At 43.4% G+C, this 4,582-nt stretch overlaps 2 non-coding genes and 1 pseudogene across 2 annotated transcripts; 2 read left to right on the top strand and 1 right to left on the bottom strand.

Moving 5' to 3' along the window:
• Positions 1–2,127: 2,127 nt before the first annotated feature.
• On the top strand, positions 2,128–2,206 carry LOC111591392 (small nucleolar RNA R160). Its single transcript, XR_004858027.1, has one exon. It is a non-coding gene; the product is annotated as a small nucleolar RNA R160 (small nucleolar RNA).
• A 66-nt stretch (positions 2,207–2,272) lies between these two features.
• LOC111591396 (small nucleolar RNA R160) lies at positions 2,273–2,349 on the top strand. Its single transcript, XR_004858031.1, has one exon. It is a non-coding gene; the product is annotated as a small nucleolar RNA R160 (small nucleolar RNA).
• Positions 2,350–2,712: 363 nt separating this feature from the next.
• On the bottom strand, positions 2,713–3,580 carry LOC103655660 (uncharacterized; annotated as a pseudogene).
• Positions 3,581–4,582: the final 1,002 nt, after the last annotated feature.

Consider the following 4,582-nt stretch of genomic DNA (forward strand, 5'->3'; position numbering starts at 1 on the left):
TTGTGTTGGACATTCAACCACCAAAATTAATTGTAGGAAAAGGTTAACCCTATTTCCCTTTCACTTGCCCCTTTCAGGTAAGGTAATCTCTCCCTAGCTTTCCTAATTACTTGGCCAAGGGTGTCCCATTCCACCCTTGTGGTAGCACTGTTTTCCCAAGTGGTTCTCCTTGTTCCAATTAACACAAAAATCTTATCATGAACAATAAATAATCATCAGTAATAATAAAGAATGACCATGTGTCAAATTTATCTCAACATCCAAAACCATATATAGCAATAGCAAGACTACCCAAAAAGTTCAGTGCTGATCAAGGCCATAGTGGTTAAGCCTAGGGTGACCTATTGGGTCCCATCAAAATTAACCCTAATCATGCCATAGTGATTATAGAGAACATTATTGGGTAAATAAAAGTGGTCAAGGGCACAACTTGCCTTCAACGAGCTCCTCCTCAGAATTATCCACCTGTTGAACACCAGGGTCCTCAGTGGCTTGCTCGTCTACTCGCAACAATACGAACAAACATGGTACAAGAGAAATTAACATCACACCAAACATGAGATCATGCTGCATAATAATATTCTACGCATCGTAACGAGATCGTAGGAACAAGAATCACTGAATTCGGTGTTACGATTGTCGAGTTATGATTTTATGAAGTTATTAAGCGGGTGATACAGATTAAGGCAAATGAATAATTGTAGTCTATGTTTCATGGATAAACATAGTTACCAGTTGATAAACAATATTAATACAAAATTATTGCAACTAGAATGGATTAAAAAGGAATTAAAATATATTACTTATGAATTTAGCAAGTTATTGAAATTATTTTTTTATACAAAAATTCATTTTCTACATTATTGCCATCAGCTTATCTGTTTCTGGGTTGCGCACATAATTACCAGAAAGCTCGGGGTTAAATTTGTAAATCTAAGGGTTTAAACTCAGATACTCCCTAACCTGGATGGACGGCGGATTAGTTATCATATTTTCTGGGGTCCCTTATGTAAAAAGTACATGGTGAAGTACGCGCGATCCACGCGGATCCAACCGATCCACCCTCAACGGCCCAGATCACATCGCGAACCAGTACGAACACGCGAGAGCAGGATTCCGATCCAACGATCCACAAGCTTGCCTTACTCCCGTCCGCACACCTGCTGATCACCGGCCGAGATGAATCACGGCTTGGGTCTCATATATACAGGCGTGGACTGCCACCCAGTGCCAGGCATGCGTAACAACCCAAGCGGCAGCGGCGGCTTCGCCCGGTGGTTTCGGCATCAGCTGCGACCAGAGGTGGATGGTGGCCCGACCCGTCGGACCCATGTGGCGGTGAGCAAACGAGATAGAGCCCGCCCAGGTGACACTGGCACATGGGCCCAGTTGGTCGGCGCAGGTGGGTAGTGTGGGCTGGTGGTTTGAGCACTAAGTGGGTCGAGAACGAGAATTCAGCCCATGAGCGTGGTGTTTCTCTTCATTCCCGTTTTCTTTTTCCAAATTGAAAACTTCAATTCAAATTTAAATTCTTGTCTTGAATTTCCAAAATTCCAATCTTAATTGTACTTTCATTTTATCCATAATATTATTATTCATTATCATTATTATTGTCATTATTATTATTATTAAATACACAAACAATTAAATTCCAATATGATGCACTATTTTCTTTATTTAACATAATTGATGCAAAAATGAGAAAATTAGCATAAGTAGTCAAATAAACCTTTTATATTTTCTCAATTCATGTACATTCTATTCCTCCCAATATTTGGGTATTACACTTTCCTGCTAGTACTTTTTTGAAAATCAAGAACAACAGTCTTTGGCTTGATTTGCGTGGACATGAGTACACACTTTTGTTGCATCGATGACTTATGTTTTGGTTAAGTGGCACCATTAGCCCCCTGCTCTGTGAGGTTGGACGCAGGGAAAATGCATGCGAGAAAAAGTTATCTATGGGTGCAAGAGTAATGGACCAGACTGGGGCTTTATACCTCTGTGGAAGCAGTGATTGTCCTCAGTCATATTTTCTGCCCACATCATGATCTTGCTTCTGTTTTCTTCGATTTATTACTCGCTCAGTATCTATCGAGTATAATCGTGTTCTAAAATATTTTTAGACGCGAAATGAGGAGACTGAAACATCTGAATGTTTTTATGTGGAGAAAACATGTATAGTCTTCAAAGTTCTCTGATTGCTTCATGTTCAATCTTTTCTTGGCCCACACCCTTTCATGTGAATTAAATCAACATGTAGCGACTGCAAAGTAAATGAGGAATCTATACCATCTTTTACTATGATGTTGATAATTAACGGATGGTCTTCAAAGTTCTGTGATTGCTTTATTTATGTACCTTGTACCTATGGTATTCAAATGATGTTTGTCTAGTGCAGCAGTATTCTCTAGCCGTCGGACATAAGGCGTCGGAAATAGTGTTATGTTCGACGGCAGCCGTCGGACATAACTTATCTCCGACGGCCGCAACCACCCGTCGGAGATAGTGACTGTCAATCGTTTTACCGGTCGACTAGTGGGACCCACAACTGTTATGTTCGACGGCCTGGCGTCAGCCGTCGGACATAACAGTATCTTATGTCCGACGGCTTAAATATAAACCGTCGGACATAAGCAGCCCTTATGTCCGACGGCTGACGCCAGGCCATCGGACATAACAAATTTTAGAAATTACACAAAATTCAGTTTTTTAAAAATCTGACATTTACAAAAACAAAACAGATTTCATGCATATATACACAATCACAAATATACTCACATAAGTATTCACAATCACAAATATACTCACATAAGTATTCACATTCACAAATTTAACATAACGACGTATAGTTCCAAATGGTTGCAACAAGTGTTTTACATCAACATATAGGTCCAAAATCAAAACTGACATTATTCGACGGATAGTCTTTCACATGAATAGTAATAGTTCCAATTTAAACACATTTGATGAACTATCACTCATATCCATCGCCTGGTTGGTTCGAGTTATAGCCACTTCCTCCGGCTGGACTCTGGCGCCGTTTGGTTCAGCTTCTGGGGGGATTCTGGCCGCCAGAAGCTGAAGCGGCTACCAAACGTGCAGCTTCTCCTGCCGCTTCTCCGCGCCGCGCTTGGATGAGAAGTCGCCCGCCTACGCGACGCCAGAAGCGGGGCTCAGATCGCTTCCGCGGAAAGCCAACCTCATTTCGCTAGGGTTTCGCAAGCGCGCCCGTCACGCGTCCCCGTCCCAACTCGCCGCCGCAGCTCTCCTCCCCATCGCATCTCCCGCAACCGCCCTCATTCGCGACGCCCGCGGCGGCGTTCGTGTCCCCCATCGCATCTCCCGCCGCCGCGCTCGTCGTCTTCGCAGAGGCAAGCTTTCTTCCTCTCATCCATGGCGAACTTGACTTGTAGCTCCTCCGCCGTGTCGGTGATTCGATGCATTCGTGACCCTTCCGTTCTCTAGGGGTGTGACCGCGGCTCCGCAACCTCTTCGACATATCCCACAGGCATCTTGAAGTCGCGACTCGTCCCGCCATCTCATCTTTCGTCTTCCCAGGTATGTTCGTCTCCTCCATCCCGCCCCTCTCCTCGTTTGGATATCTCTCGTATGTACTGATTACGGCCCCTGTATTGACTCGTAGCAACGTGATGAACAGATGGTGTTCAACGATTGTTGGTTACGGTTTAGGGGAAAACATTGAACTCTGTGTTCCCTTATAATTTGTTTATGTGGTACTTGAACCCTATTTTTGTTTGTTAGCAGCCGACCCAATAATACATTTCAATAAGTGCATTCTAGTTCATTCACACCATGTCAAGTTTTTTTTGTACATCAGAACGGATTACCATCGACGTACTAACGTTTTTGTTCTTCAGATTTCCCCATCAACTCGGGTTATTCGTCTGAGGATCCAAGATCAACTTCAGGCAAGGTAATGTGAATCTCACAATTCTTGTTCTGGGTGAACGGGATACCATATATGTGTTATAGCATCAGTGTATTTGGTCATGCTTTCTTTGAACGCTTGTCCATGTACTGATTAAGGATTACGTTCACGTTATTGGGTAATCCATACAGTGTGTTAGTACTCTTATTACTACACACGTGCCTATTAAATTGTGGTACTTGTCCCCTACTTTGTTAGCAGCCAAGGCACATGACATGTGACCACGCCAAATTTTTGTAGATACTCCCCATGTCTGGTATACTAACGACCTAATAAATCCACATCAGATGGATTCAACAGACTCCATAGCCGACAAGGCAATTGGAAGGATGCAAGAGATTTCGGACAAGATATTTTCCGTAGCGAGGGAAACAATCCGTCCTGGACGCGGGTTGACCTCATTTGATGCTACCAAACTTCGTGTAGCTTTGGAGGAGATAGCTTGCATGCTGGAGCAAGACTCTCTGGTGTTGCAAGAGCATTTGGACATCGTGAACAACGTAAACATCCCGGTTGACAGCAGCTATGAACCTTCTACCTTGTCGTCACCACCCCCATCTGACGACGACCTTACTCCACATTGGGACTTTGCGGAGCATTTCCAAAACTTTTGGGGTGTTGAATATGACT

This window comes from Zea mays, chromosome 4, assembly GCF_902167145.1.
Source record: "Zea mays cultivar B73 chromosome 4, Zm-B73-REFERENCE-NAM-5.0, whole genome shotgun sequence".
Classification (NCBI taxonomy): Eukaryota; Viridiplantae; Streptophyta; class Magnoliopsida; order Poales; family Poaceae; genus Zea; species Zea mays.